Here is a 15,243-nt window from a genome sequence, read left to right as displayed (position 1 = left end):
TTCGCCACATTTTAGCTTGTGGTCTCTTGAAAGAATAACTTGAGAAAGGTAACATAACCGTGACTCGCCCTGAAATTTTCAACCTGAGCAAAACTCAACCTCCCCTTGAAAAAGGGTGGCAGGAGAGTAAATGCTGAGCCTCTCCGGGTGAGAGAGAAAGGGCTGCGTCCACGGGGCCAGGACTCGCGAATCTTTCCCTACTCCCAGGATCTTCTCCGTTGTAGGTAGCAGACAGAGGTTTCCATTCCCCTTTCGGCTTAAGGCCTGGTGCCGTCTGCAGCCAGTCGCTCCTCACCCCCACCCCCTCCAGCCCACAGCACAACAAACTGCGGGGTTGGGGGTCACCTTCCCTCCCCATTCATTTGCAATCTAGGACCCAGGAATCCGCCAACCCACGGCCGCCCCGCGGCCTCGGCGGGACGTTAGCCACGCCGGCCGCGTGTCCGGAATTCCCGGGGCACTTCGGAATTACCTGCCCCATAACCGCTGGCCCGCTCGCCTTCTTCCAGGAATTAAAGAAACAAATGGCGCGACCCTCACGGTGTGAGGGCGGAAGGGACCACAGCGAGGACAGACACCCTCACACTCAATCCATTCAAAACTCTCCTTAAAAGGTGAAGGTGAATCCAGGCGGGGGCCGAAGAACGAGCCCCCAGAGCCTGCCCGGGGGGTCTGAGCCAGGCCGAGGGCCACACAGGTAGCGGAGGAGCCACCGCCAGTAGCGCAGCCCCGTCGGCGTACCCGCGCCCCTCCTCCCCTCCAGCCCCAGGCTCTGCAGCGAAGGAAACGTCGCCGACGTCCCACCCCCGCAGGGAACTGCGCCCGCTGCCCCCGCCCGGCCCCGCACAGCCCGCCCAGGCTCTCCCCCCTCGCTCCCGCGACCTTCGGCTCCGGCGGAGAGAAACGGGAGCAGCAGTGCCTTCCCCCCACCCTTCACTTTTTTTTGTTGTTGTTGTTGTTGCTTTCCCACGCTGGCTGAATGTGACTTGACCCCATTTCAAAAAAGTTTGACATAGTGCTTCAACATTTCCGCATTCCTCTGCGACTACAAAGACTACAGCCGCCTCCTTCTGCTTTCTGTCTCTGCTCTCTGTCTTCACACTCAATGAAATGCTTCATGTGCCTCTCCCGAAGCCTGCCAAGCACCGCAAGGGTCGCCACCAGCGCAGCGACAAGAGGCCGCACCGGCGACCAGGGCTCCCGCGTGTGCGCACACGCAGATGCGCCCACGTGCACACTGGCCGGCGCGCTGTGGGGCGGGAGCTGCTCACTGCGGGGTGTGTTTTAACTCCGATATTTTAAATTATAAAAGTAAACTGGGAAACTAAAGCAAACGTGAGTCCTTACCGGGCTCCAAACCTGGGCACTGGCAGCCTGCGTGCACTCTTCTAAGTGTGCATAACATGCCCGCAGGGGTTGCCAGCAAGGAGCCTGCGTTAACACTTATCTCGTATCTCGTGGTGGGAAGGTGGAGCCCACACCCACACCCACATCTCAGCGAGCTGGAGAGGGAGCTCTCGTGGGGAAATCAAGATGGGGCACGGAAACACGATCTCCCGCACTAAGTCCCCCCATTTTCAACCCTAAATGTGGATCACTGTGTGAGTGTCCGAGTGGAGTTTAAATTCTGTTTGAAGAAACTGGATAAGGAGTGCTTGCTTAAGTAGGTGGTTGTGCGCAGGTTGTGAGGGAGCAGGCTCAGGATCTCTGTGTTGGGGGTGTCCCTAGTGTGGTATGTCCTCTTGCCAGATTAGGAAAAACTCCTTTAGCTCCCCCACACTGGCCCCCGTAACTGCCCCGCCTCGGTTCGTAAGGGGTTAACCTACGCGGATTCCGAGGACATACCCCACAATAGTCTACCCACACCTACACCCTCGCTTCCGACCCTAGCCAAGCCCCCCAATCTCCCCGGGGACCCCCCACCCCGCAGCCCACCCACCCGAGTGCACAGCTCCTCACCTGAGGGGCCTGGCCTCGTCCAGCCTCCGGAGGGGGCTGCAAGTGTCAGTCTGATGTCCGCACGTGTCCAGCGCGGCGCGGAGAAGGTAACCCGGTTGGAGGAAGGAGTCACCAGCTCTCTCTCCCGCAAGGGGGTGGGCACAGCGGCGGAGGGCGGAGGGACCGCGGAGGGCGCCGCCCGCACGGTTCGCTGGGAGACAGTACGGCCGCGGGGCTCTGGCCGAGGCTCGGGGCAGAGCCGGGGAGGCAGCAAGGGGCGGGGGCGGAGGCCCGGGAGACCTACTCTGCTCGAGACCCACCCTGCGGCGGGGTTGGGGACTCGCGGTGCAGTAGCAAGCAAGTGTGCAAATTAAAGCCTTCCGGAGACAGGGGAGGCGGCCGAGACCCGGCTGTGCTCTGAGCCTCCCAGCTCCCCAGCTCTCGGCTCCAACTGGGGGGCGAGTCGGAGGTGGGGGAGTTAAATGAAAATTTCCGGCTTTCACTGCGATTGGAGTGGGGGTTCTTGCGACTAAAACAAGAGGCGTGAGAGGGAGAGTGGGATGAGACGTCGGGAGTCGGCAGAGTTTCCAAACCCAGGGTCGCCCACAGTTGGGGTTTTGACAGAGTGAGGCGGGGGTATCAGCAGTCTGTGATGTGGACGGATGGGAAAAACACAAAACAACCAACAATAATTATGAGAGGCCGGTGGGGATGGTAAATACCCACACTTTCCAAGAAACTGAGAAATCAGACCGAAAAATAACTTTTCTCTATTAAAAAAAAAAAGTTTGGCAGGACGCCTTGCAGAAAATACTAATCTGTCCAAGCACTTTTCACTTTCTACATGAGCTACATTTGTTTTGTTTTCCTTCGCTTCCTTTCGGCCTCACAAAGCCCTATCTTTTCCTTTTGGACAGAGGATATGATTTGGAAATTGTCAGGCACTCTTGTGGTTAACGATCTACTTGAAGGGGCTGGCGGGTTCACAATTATTAAGTGGTTAGCAACTGCTGAGGGTTTGGGGAGCTAAAAAGACTAAAATTCAGTGTAAATAACAGAACAGCAAGATAATAGACACACACAAAGAGAAGAGAAAGTGATTCGGTGGGTGCTCAGTTTAAATGCATTATTGGAATTCTGAAATTTGAAACCTTGTAAGAATTTATACTTTACCTGCTGAGAAAACCTGAATACAATTATTTCAGGTGAAAATGAGATTTTGGAAGGAAAAAAAAGTTTCCAAGAGTTTTTACCATAGGGTAAAACAAAACTTAAAATTAACTGTTTTTTGGAAAGAATTCAGTTTTGTCCAAAAATCTGTATCTGTAGAATACTTGAAACCATTTTAACATCTTAAACCCAAGCTAAAAAAAATTATTTCAGTGCTCTGTGGAAAAATTAAAACCCAGCAAAATTCTGTTTAAATTGGAAATATTACCTCTATAAATCTTTTGACTTTTTGAACTAAACCATGTTGCTAATTTCACACTAGATCAAAATTTTGCCTTTATAAAATTGATTTCTATACTACAGTGTGAAGTGGCAGGTTAAGTAACTAAAAATTGTTGCATTTCCATTAGCAAATATTTTGCAATGTATTCTAATAATTTTTTCTTAAATAATGAAAGTGAAGAATTGTGTTTCTGTGTGCTTAATATAATTCATAAAATACATTTTGTGTTTAGGGGCATGTCTTCTAAAATAAAATCCAATTTCAGAACAAAATTTGTACTTGTAAAGATATCTATGATCTCATATATCTTCTAGACTTAAGAAAGCAAATTGTTGGATTTTGTATTTATATAAAATATTGGATCACTACAAATCATGAATTAGACTTTAAACCCAAGACACAAATGACAATCCTCCATTTTAATAATTACACTTATCAATGCTTTTAAAATCTTAAAACAAGATTTATTTGCTGGTAATCAACACATTTATGTAATTCAGAAATAATTGTCAATCAATAGTCAGAGGACCCAGTAAATGATTGTAAAAATTTATTTGAGTACATAATTTGTTTAAAAAATATTAAGCTGTAAATATCTTTAAAATTAACAGAAAAATGTCTTTTCTATACTGCATTGCATTTTTAATTACTTAATTTGACAACAACCATAGGTGAATTAGAAATTCCATAATTTAGGTTACTAGATCACTTAGGCAATGTAAAAAACAATGAAACTTTCATTACATATGTTAATACTGAGTGTTAACTCTCTTTATATCATCTGCTTTCTTTGATATTGTTAATTTATCATTGTTCACTCTCCCTGGTTATGGTTCACATTGATACCTGGTTGCTTAAATCTTCAGACCAGGAAGTTTTACAATGGATTTTATAAAATTAGCAAATACCAGATTGTTTTTGTTTATGGACAACTTCCTCTGTGGATAACAGGTTATCATAACAAAATCTGTGCAAAGTTTATAAACTGTGAACCAAATTCCGACTCTTTTGTTTAGGAATCTTCGATGAATGAAAACATAGCATTTAAGAATAAATAATGATTTGCACCAGTATTTTCACACCACACATCAGATATTCTAAAGTTGCAAATCATCTTACAGGTTTTTAAAAATTAGAACTCATGGATTTATCTCCAAATATGATGTTGTAGCTTACACTGAAAGTTTTCTTAAGTGTCACAGAAAAGATATATTCCATGTGTGAATATTTTATATCATATATCTGTAAATTTTTGTTTTCACTAAAATAAAAAAATCTCTTTAATTATGGTCTATAATTTATAACCTCATTTAAGAAATGAGTAATTTATTTAAAATTAGTAATTATATAATTAATGTACATCTAATTCTAAGTGATCTCTGACTTATATTAGCTATTTGAATTTATAAAATACATTTCCCAGAAATTCAGAAGTGAGATTTTGCTTAATCTACTACATAATAGTTTTAATTGGAGGTCCATGTAAATGTATACTTTTTGTCTATAAATCTCTCCTGTTTGTTGTTTTGATAAAAAACCTTTTCTGGTTTAATAACTGTGAAATCAGTTACCCTTGTTTTAAACTTGATTTTTATGTCTATGTAAATATACTTTGTTAAGTAATTACCACGAAAAACTATAATTTTAACAGAAATAGCAATTTATAATTCAGTGCATTTTAATGCATTCTTTTTTTTCCCCAGGCATTTCCAAGGTGTTTTCTTGGGTTTTCCCTTAAAATGTAACATTGAAAATTTGCTAATATTCTAGGAAAAATCAATTGTATTACCAACTTTTGCAACTGTAAAATTATGAACTTGAAATGACTTTTTAAGTTCAATCTTCTAAATAAATTACTTGGCATCAATTTGGAAATGACCTGGGCTTTTTTGGTTTTGTTTTTGCATGTGATCTAGTGCATTGCATTTGAGCAGTGAAACTTGAAAAGATTTTGATTCTTGCTGTGAGGGAAAAAAATATATGGGGTAGTAGCTTATAAAATTTAAGGGAAAAAAAACAGACATTATTATCTTTTGGAACATTCCGTTTTTATGGATTCTACAGCTCTATAATTATCCCTGGGCTACATGTCAGTACTATGTTCATATTTGTATAATTGTCATCATCTTTCCTATTTTTTTGCCTTTTGACAGACACTTACATCTTCTTTTTTCCTTTGTGTGTGTGTACATGTGTGTGAATATGTTCTTGGCTATTGTGACATGTTTGAAATGTGTTCTTAAGATCCTTTCATTATCTATATTAGAATTCTGAGTAATCAGAAGAATAACTATGGAAATACACTTATAAAAGTTAGTGATAATCACATGGAAATATCTACATTTCCTCTACATTTAGAATGTCCTGTAATTTTTTTTACTGACTTCTAACATTTCTTTTCTAAGATAATAAATACTTGCATCTCAGCTGCACACATGGCCTAACAATTGTGTTGCCATAGTTGCCTTTGGTTGACCTTAAAACATATGTACATGTTTTAGATAGATCATTCAGATGAAGTAGTAGAGGTACAACACAGTGGGCATGAATGATGATAAAGTGGGATCTGGGAGGGTGGGAGGAAGTACAAAGAAAGGCACCTGGGACAAACTTCTATTAATGGCCTGGCAGCAGGTAAAAGTGAAGAAAGCACATGTTAATGTCTCGGGCCAAGAGATGTTCCCCAGTGCTCTACGTATGGCGTATCTAGGCAACTTGAATCTTTCAGAATGAACAGCATTCTATGTCTATCCTATTATGAAATGAAATCTATCTTACTGAATGCGATTGTATAATGTATGCATCCATATACATGTAACTATTTTATGTTGTCTCATAATGGATTTTCCCTGAAAATACACATAATGGAATTCTTTGCAGAATTCTTTTTTTTAAATTAAATTTTATTGGGGTGACAATTGTTAGTAAAGTTACATAGATATCAGGTGTACAACTCTGTAATACATCATCTACTGTGTTTCCCCGAAAATAAGTCCTAGCCGGACCATCAGCTGTAATGCTCTCTTTTGGAGCGAAAATTAATATAAGACCCGGTATTATGTTATGTTATGTATGTTATGTTATGTTATGTTATGTTATGTTATGTTATGTTGTCATACAAGACCTGGTCTTATATAATAGTAAAATAAGACCGGGTCTTATATTAATTTTTGCTCCAAAAGATGCATTAGAGCTGATGGTTCGTCTAAGCCTTATTTTCGGGGAAATATGGTATATATTGCAGAATTCTTTAAATGCCTAGAAGAAAGTAGATAATAGAATAGCTCCGTGGATCAAACATTTTACCATAAATTGAAGAGAGGGTCCAATTTTTAAACCCTACTATAAACTTGTTCCAAGTTACTCATAACTTCTTATATCCAGTATCTAGCACAGCAGCTGTCAAGTATTTTATGTCCAATAACTGTTTGTCAATGGGAAAATTGGCTTTGTACCTTATTGTCCGTCTTCTTTGGGACTACTTCTTTCAATTTCCTTGAAGGGGTCATGTTAAAGTAATGTTTAATATAATCCCAGCAAAGGTTTAGGATCAGTGTGCTGATTTCAGTACCGCAGAAACGTGTCTTCTCTACCTGCAGTTCCCTTTCCCTTCAGCCTTCTAAATCCTATCATTTCAAGGCCGAGCTCCTCCTAAAACCTCGATTCCCTCAGCAGAAAGGCATTCCTCTTTGCTCTAACTCCTTGAAGTCATCTGCTCTCTTTAGCCTTCCTAAAAGCTTGATGCTCTGCTACCCACCACCCTGAGCTCCCCCAAGGGCGTCCACAGTGCCTTGCTCCCTGTGACAATGCTATGTATGCCATGTGGCCATAGTAGGTGGTCAGTAAAGGCAGCAGAGGGTCCTGTTTCTCTCCATGAGTGTTACTGAGTCAAGCAGACACAGAACAGAATAATGTGACATCACTAGAATAACATCTGAAAAGTTGAGAACGGTGTTCCAATTTGCTTACATGGGAAAAAAACAAACAAAAAAAACAACAAATAGGTCATCCTGCTACTTTGTGTGGATTTGTTATATTTTCTCTTGTGTTGCAGGTATTAGTTATTGAAAAAATTTTTGTCTAAAAGAAAATATGTTTGGATGAATTTCTAAATTTGCCGGAAAGACAAATTCTCAAATCTCATCTGAAAAAAAACGTGTTTAGATAATTTTCTCCACTTCCTATCCCCGAAAATTTCAACTAAATGATTTTTCTTTAAAAAGAGCAAATACTAAACTCTGAGGTAAATTAAATACTATATAGCCCAGAACCTGGAAAGATTGCTAATTTTATTTGCCAATATCCTTAATAACTATGTGAGTATCTCCTAAAGGACAGAATCCTTGATTTTTAAGTCTGGAGCCTTATGTTTTGTTCCTAGTTCTTCCTCTCTCAGTAATGTTCATTGTACACTCAGGGATCAGTCATTTAACCTTTATGACCTTCCGTGTCTATGCCTATGAAATGGGTTTGCTAATCATTCAGAAAGATGTTATGAAAATAATTGGGAGCAAGGCAACAAAGAGTTTTACCTGAGCGAGGAAAGATAGGCAGGTATAATGGAACTTGCTGGTCTGTGTGTCAGATGTCCTGAAATTTAACCTGAAGTTAGCCACAAACTAACTGTGTGACCGTGAGCAACACACTTAAGCCCCTGGGCATTAAGGTCCTTGCCACTCAGAGGGATGATGAGCATGATTTGGACAGGTGTGCAGCTGGGAAATGCTATAGCCCAGTCCAGCATGCTATGTCTGGCACCATCCATTTTATAAATCCCCTCAACAAGAAGAGTGCCAGAAGATGAGACTCTGATGTCAGCAACCCAGACAGGGGTCTGGATTTCAAATGTGAATTATATTGGGGTTTCTCTAACTTAACCATCTGGATTTTCAAGACTGAACAGAAAAGAAGACTTCTAGAAAAATACTGGGGAAATTCACTCGTGTTTCTTTTTGGGAAGACAGGAGCCAGATTTTATTTTATTTTTTTGCTGAAACTCACTATGATGAGTTAAATCAATTAACCCTCATTAATAAAATGTGATAACTAAGTTACAGTAGCACACATAGAACCAGGACACTCAAGATTAGAAATTTGGGGTGATCACCGAAATTTTTCAAAGATATCAGGAAGTATAACTTTGGGAGATGTGACAGATATATATAAACCACTGAAAACGTCGATGGCAGCCAGCCTCCCGGGAGGCAGTGGGGAATGGGGAGAAGGATCAAAGGCAGTATGCTGTGAATCCGAGGGGCTCCAGCAATATCAGAAATCCTGAGAGCTGCTGAGCTAAAGCTGAGAGCAACGTGCGCAGAGCAATAGGCTGTTGCCTCTGTTCTGATTTTCTACCACAGCAGCTCACGTGCATGGTTTTCCGGTCCTCCCTAGGTGTTCAGGGAAAGGACATTTAGGCAGTTGGAACCAGATAGCCCTGGATTATACACCTGGCTCCATCATGGGACCTTGGAGTAGGTTCTTAAACTTTCAGATCCCCAGCTTCCCTCACCGATACCGTAGGGATACTATTATCAGCCACAGTGGGTTGGTATGAGAATTAAATAAGTGTCTACTATATGCATTTCACATTTAGCAGACTATAATAGATATTAGTACACAATATCTCTTTCATGAAATCACATTTCCTATTCTTTCTTTTTTGGGGGGACAGCTAACCCTTGGGCTGACATGTCCTTCTTTTTAACTAAATACAATATGTCCACCCATTGCAGGAGAAGCAACTACCAAACAGACTGCCCCTAAAATGATTTAGGGCCTTGACAAAACCACAGCTGTCTCTGGGCATGTGAGGAACGGAGGAGAGGGTGGGTTGTCTCACCTGAGACCTCTCTTTCCTGTCCAGATCTTATCCCAGAATTGCTCAGGCTCCTTAGTCTGTGCTTCATTGTCTTCCTCACTCTTTACCTTCCAAGTGGCTCTCTCCTTCCTTTCTCCACTGCTTTGGTGTGGCCCTAGGGGCACCCCATTCTGCCCCTTAAAGCTGTACCCATAATTGCTGACATTTGTCTTAAAAGCTCTGTGCTCTGCAGCTGCCTTCCCTGAAGAGCTCCTCTGCTGATCACACTTCCACAGTCACTGGCTACCTACCACTTCTCTTGCGTGAGGTGCTGAGTGTCAACCTGTTTGTCGTCATATCAATCTCTTCCCTAACCTTTGACCCAGTCTTCTTGACTTAACAGAAGTTTCCTTGTCCTTAGATGACATTGCATTTCCCTCCCCATACTCTCCCTAGAAACCCTGAAGGGGAAACCCTGCCTTTTCAACTTCCCAGGGATATTCCCATAGTTCTTCAGCTTCTTGTCCTTTGATACCCAAATGCTTCCTTGTCAGCCGTTTTCCTCAGCTTGTCAGTTTTCTAATCCCTACCTCTGAGCCATCAGGTACCTAAACCACACGTTTCTGGACTGCTGTTCTCCACTGTCTCCTATACTGATGTCCGCAAAAGGATGACGGACTCCTTCAACGTGGGGTCTCTAGCTTTTACTTCTTCATCACTAAGTCCTGGCCCAGAGTCAGTGAGCACGATGTGTTGGTTGAATGATCATAAGAAACATGGGTGCCAGCGGATCATTTTCCATCTGAGCATGGACCCGGCTCTCTCCCAGGCCATGCCTTGCTCACCTATTTCCTCCCTGTCCTGGATCCTCTGCTGTCTCCTTTAAGGATGAACCATTAGGCAGCATAGATAAAGGTCTCCATGTTAGTTGTTCCAGAACCCCAGTCTCCACTTTTGGGTTGTATCATCATGGCCTCCCTTAACAGGAACACACAGGATGGTTGACAGAAAGCTCCTGAAGCCGAGTTGATCTGATCCACCTGGGTTCGTGCTTGGTCAGGAAGAGCCATGAAATCCAGGGAGGGAAGTTTAAACTTGACTATTAGGCAAAACATGAAACTGATTTAAGATCTGAGCAGAGAAGGTGGCTCTTAGAGCACTGACAGCACAAAAGTCATATGCAAGGAAGATGACTTTGGTAGTAGCAGACCCAAGAGGATGCAGTACGGAAGGCCAATTTACAGGTTCTTGAAAGTGGTATCAAGACCCAGGGTGATAGTTTAAGAATTAAAAAAAAGAAAGAAAGAAAAAATGAATGGCTACATCAAAGAATTCAAAGGATTTGACAGGATTTGGTTAATAACAAGATAAACAGAGTAATGAATAATGAGAAGTGTTAACAGGAAATATGTATATGTATATATATATCCTGCCAGGATAGCTCTGAGCACTTTATATAAATAAAGCTATTTAAACCTCCTAATTATCTCCATTTTGCAGACAATGAAATTGAGGCACAGAACCAAACTTGTAATCAGCTTTTGGGTTCAAGGTATCAAAATAGTGATAATAATAAATAATAATAATAAGTTCATAATGGATAAAAGAAAGATGGTAAGAGAAGATGGCCTGGTGAGGGTTTAGGAGTTTCACTTCTGAATTTGAGATGACAGCCAAATGAAAATATCCAGTGGTCACAGGGAATGGAGAGCTTTTCACTTTCTGCCTTAAAATATGCCCAGAGCCATCCTAGAGAAAGCCACTGGTGTTTTCAAATGGCATTCTGCTTTCCTTCCTTCCTATCTTCAGGGCCAGTTTCAGGGGTTGCACAGAAGGACCCAGTGCTTGTTCTAATGCATTGCTGTTGCCATCTTAATAATTTTTGAAAAAGATGCCCACATTTTCATTTTGAACTGCGCCCTGCAAATTATGTGTTGGGTCCTGCCTTTCTGATGAAATGTCTGGGGCAGACATTCCAGATGTGGGCATTCACTTCACAGTTCAGGCCTCTGTCACCTTCAAGAGAGGTTTGCTTCTTCCACTGCCTCCATGAAATTGTTCTTTCCAACGTCATCACTAATGCCATCAACGGTAGTTTTTTCTTAGCTGTTAAGCTCTGCACTTCTAACACTGGTTTTCAATCTTTTTTTGAAATGATCTCCTCTCTTAGCTGTCATGACAGATGACTTCTGCTACTTCTTGATTTGATGTTTTTTTTGGTTTTTTGGTGTTTTTTTTTTGTCTTACATTGCCAGCTTTTCCTCTTGGTCCGGCCCCACATCTGGAGGTACCTTCCAAGACTGAACAATCAATGGTTGAATTGTTCCTCTGCAAGCTCGTTTATTCCCATACAAGCTATCACACCTTCTGTGTGGTATGCACATGAAAATGGATTTCCATCAGACTTGTAGTATTCACTGTCTCAAACCTAACCACAAACTGGACCTCATTCACCCGCATTTTCCCTACTAGTTTTTTTTTTTCTTTTTTCACCTGTTTACTTCATAACTCTTCAAATTTCTGGCCCCTTCTTCTCTACTCAACCAACAGTCACGGCATACCTTCATTCTATTTGTTTTAGGCCACCCTGGGAAATATTTTGCCTAAGCCATCCCTGTTCTCTGGGCTTTCATCTTGACCAGATACTAGAGGCTGATGTTGCTACCAAGTTTGCCGTCACTCTGTTAGTGTCCTTCCCTGACCTCTGCAAATCTTCTTTCTGACACTGAAGCTGAACAAGCCTGACGTTGAGTTTTGAATCTCAGAGGCTCCACATCCACCCTGCTCCTGTGCATGTGTTTGCAAACACGTAACGTTTTCAACAGCCCACTCCCTCTAGTTGTACGATATTTCCCTAGTCAGTTCTCTATGCTGCCTTCCAGAAGATTATTTCACATCTTTTCCTGTCTTCTCAAATCTCTAGCACTTTCTTCCCATCTTCATTGTCAGGTTGCCTTTGCTTTTCATTTCACTGAGAAAATAGAGGAAATCAAGGGAGAACTTCCATACACTTTCATTACTTATCCTTCTTGAACTGCTTTCTTCACTGTCTCCAGGACTCCGCTCTCTTGCTTCTTTTCCTCCCTCATATCCACTCCTGGTCACTCGCTTCATTGGTTACTTTTCTTCTCTCCAGCTTCTAGGTTGTGTTTGTCAGTCAGTTCTGGCTGCCATAAGAAAAATACCATAGATTGGGTGACTTAAAGGACAAACACTTATTTCTCACAGTTCTGGAGCCTGGGAAGTCCAAGATCGGGGTCTTGGTGAACACCCTCTTCCTGGTTTACAGACAGTCATTTTCTGCTTGTATCCTCACATGGCAGACAGCAGAGAGAGAGGCAAACTCATTTCTCTTTTTGTAAGGGCACTAATCCCTTCAAGAGGGCTCCCATCATGACCTAATTACCTCCCCAAGACCTCCATCTCCAAACACCATCGTGTTGGGGATTAGGGTTTCAGAATACGACTTGGGAGTGGATGCAAACGTGGAGTCAGTAAGGGTTCTGAGGAGTCGTCCTCATTGCCCTTCTCTTCACTCTCCCACTCTGAGTGACTTCATCTAGTACCATCACTGTAAATGTCACTTGCATGTTGATATTCAAAATTTTATATCTCCACTTGGATATCCCTTCTGAATTCCAGACATTTATATCTAGCTGCCTACATGATATTTCTGCATAGATGTCTAATAGGCATCTCTAATTTAACATATCCAAAACGGAACCCTTCATTTTCTTCCCAAACTTGCTTCTCCCATAGTATCGTCCATCTCAGAAAACAAACAACAAAAACAAACAAACTACATTCTTCTGGTTGCTTACTCCAAAAGGTAGCAACCAAGTTTGACTCCTGTCTCTGTTTCATACCGTATATCAACAAATCCTGCCAGCCCTACAGTCACACTTCAACCACTACTGCAGCCACCTTCGCCTGTCCCCTGGTCCTATTGCAACAACAGCCTCCTAACTTGTTGCCCTGCTTCTATCCTTGCCCCTCTGCCTTCTCCACACAGCAGATCTTTTTAAAACTGAAATCAGATCACATCACTACTCTTCAGAGTCAAGACTTTTCAGTGTCATCCCATTTCCCTTCCGTGGTTTACAAGGCCTTTCATAGACTTGTCCTACTTCACCACTACTCTGATTCTTCTCGTCACTGCCGCTTGCTTCCTCTGCTGCAGCCGCACCGGCCTCTGCTGTTCCTCAACCCGCCAAGCACATCATGCCTCTGAACCTTTGCCCTTGCTGTTCCCGTTGGCTCAACCGTTCTTCATCCACTCATCTGCGTGGCCACCTTCCTCACTTCCTTCAGGTCTCACTCAGAAGTCATTTGAGGGATGCTCCCTACACAATGTATCCATTCCAGTCTCTATCCATCTTACTTCACTTTTTCTTTCTTAGCACTCATCGCCATCTAATACATTACAGGTTTATTTGTTTATTTGTTTAGTCTCAGTCGCCATCCCACCTCCAGAATGTAATCTCCCGATGATCAGGACCTTTGTTTTATATTCTCTTCTATCACTAGAATAATCACTTGGTACCTAGTGGGCACTGAATAAATACGTGTTGAGTGAATGAATAAATGAGCTCTCCTCTTACCCAGGCTGATCACTAGCGAATCCTTGGCTGAGTGACAGTTTATTAATTAAGAATAACTATAATATATACCTTAGTATGTAATTTTAGGTATTTTATAAATTATATAAATTTAGGCATTTTGTATCCAACCAATATTCTGCTAGGGGCTTCAGCTGGGTTTGTTCACAAAGGAGTTACTTAAGGACGACTTGATTTACACACCATAGATAAAATTACATCTTGAGTGACTAAAATTATAGTCAGTATATTCAATTAATTGAAATTATCTCTTACACTGGAATGTGTGTAACCAACGTGAGTTTAAAATATCTGTGTCTCCTCATATAAAGAATGGGAAGCAGTGTGGAAGCCAGAGGTGGCCACATTCATGTTTTAATCCACTATGCTTCTTTCCTACCATCGTATTACTCCAGCTTCTCCCGTGCCTGGTGCGAGTCAGTGAGGGGGTAGCACGCATGTAAGAGTAGGAACACTGGAGCCAGGCTACGTTGGTTCAAATCCAGGCCCTGCCACTTGTTAGCTTTGTATTCCTGGGAAAGTCATTTTTCTGAGGCTCAGTTTCCCTATCTGGGCTAAGACTCTCTTCCTCTAGGGTCCTCCTGAGGATTTAATGAGTTAATCCATGTAAAGCACTTACAGGATTGGCACCTAGAAATTGCATATTAGCTATGATTATTAGTACTATTCCTCCTGATAAAACAGTTGTCACTTCTTAGAGGTTTACTGTCCTTGCTTCTGGGCACCTGGTCCAGGATTTACTGCAAAAACTCGGTGTCCAAGTGGTAGAGCCACCACCCCCTGGGAGCCCTTGCTACTAGTGTTCTATGCTCAGACTTCTTCTTTTCTCCCTTCCTCCCTTTGTCCTTCTCATAAATTCTGCCTTTCCTTATCTTCCACTCTGCTTCCTTTTTCATAAACTGCACAGTCTGTTCTGCATTAGCTCTCTGTGCTCTCTTCCATTCTTCTGCTGTTTCTTTCTGCTCTCATTCACAGAATAAGACTTCTGGAGGAAAAGGACCTGTCATGACACCAGGACCTGTCATGTCCCCTGAAGCAAATCTTTCAGAGCTCTCACTTCCTGGGTAGAATTTTGTTCCTTCAAGCAGCCTCTGCTTTAGAGATCAGAGGCCTTTTTATTATCAAAGACTGTTTGAAGCACAAGTTGATCAGAAACGCCATCTCAGCACTTTCGATCCCTGTGTGGGTTATGCCAGAAGCATCCCGTGCTTTAGAAAACACTGAGCTGTCTCCACAACAATCGTGGGCTAACCAAAAAATTGACCATTGTATTGCTAGGGGGCATCTATGAAATAATGTGGTTGCTTTGGTGCCTAATAAAACTCAATTCCAGTATGGTGAGAATGTAGGAAGGAATGAAAGATATATTTAGTGGAAACATGTTTTTTTCCTTCCCTTTCTCCTATTAGATTAGGAACTCCTTGAGTGAAGGGACC

At 42.4% G+C, this 15,243-nt stretch overlaps 1 protein-coding gene across 6 annotated transcripts in view; it reads right to left on the bottom strand.

Moving 5' to 3' along the window:
• CDK6 (cyclin dependent kinase 6) overlaps positions 1-3,341 on the bottom strand; it is a 226,415-nt gene extending 223,074 nt beyond the window's left edge. For 3 of the 6 annotated variants that reach the window (XM_033088192.1, XM_033088198.1, XM_033088199.1), the window contains exon 1: positions 1,960-3,341. The gene's annotated coding sequence lies outside the window, so the exon portion shown is untranslated. Of the gene's footprint in view, positions 1-472; positions 623-882; positions 1,279-1,347; positions 1,413-1,959 lie in introns of those variants that run through there. The other 3 variants (XM_033088197.1, XM_033088196.1, XM_033088195.1) reach the window with 3 other exon arrangements.
• Between the last annotated feature and the right edge of the window lie 11,902 nt (positions 3,342-15,243).

Source organism: Rhinolophus ferrumequinum, chromosome 20 (assembly GCF_004115265.2).
Source record: "Rhinolophus ferrumequinum isolate MPI-CBG mRhiFer1 chromosome 20, mRhiFer1_v1.p, whole genome shotgun sequence".
NCBI lineage: Eukaryota > Metazoa > Chordata > Mammalia > Chiroptera > Rhinolophidae > Rhinolophus > Rhinolophus ferrumequinum.
Note: the sequence above shows the minus strand (reverse complement) of the source record. Positions and strands in the feature narration are given on the sequence as shown.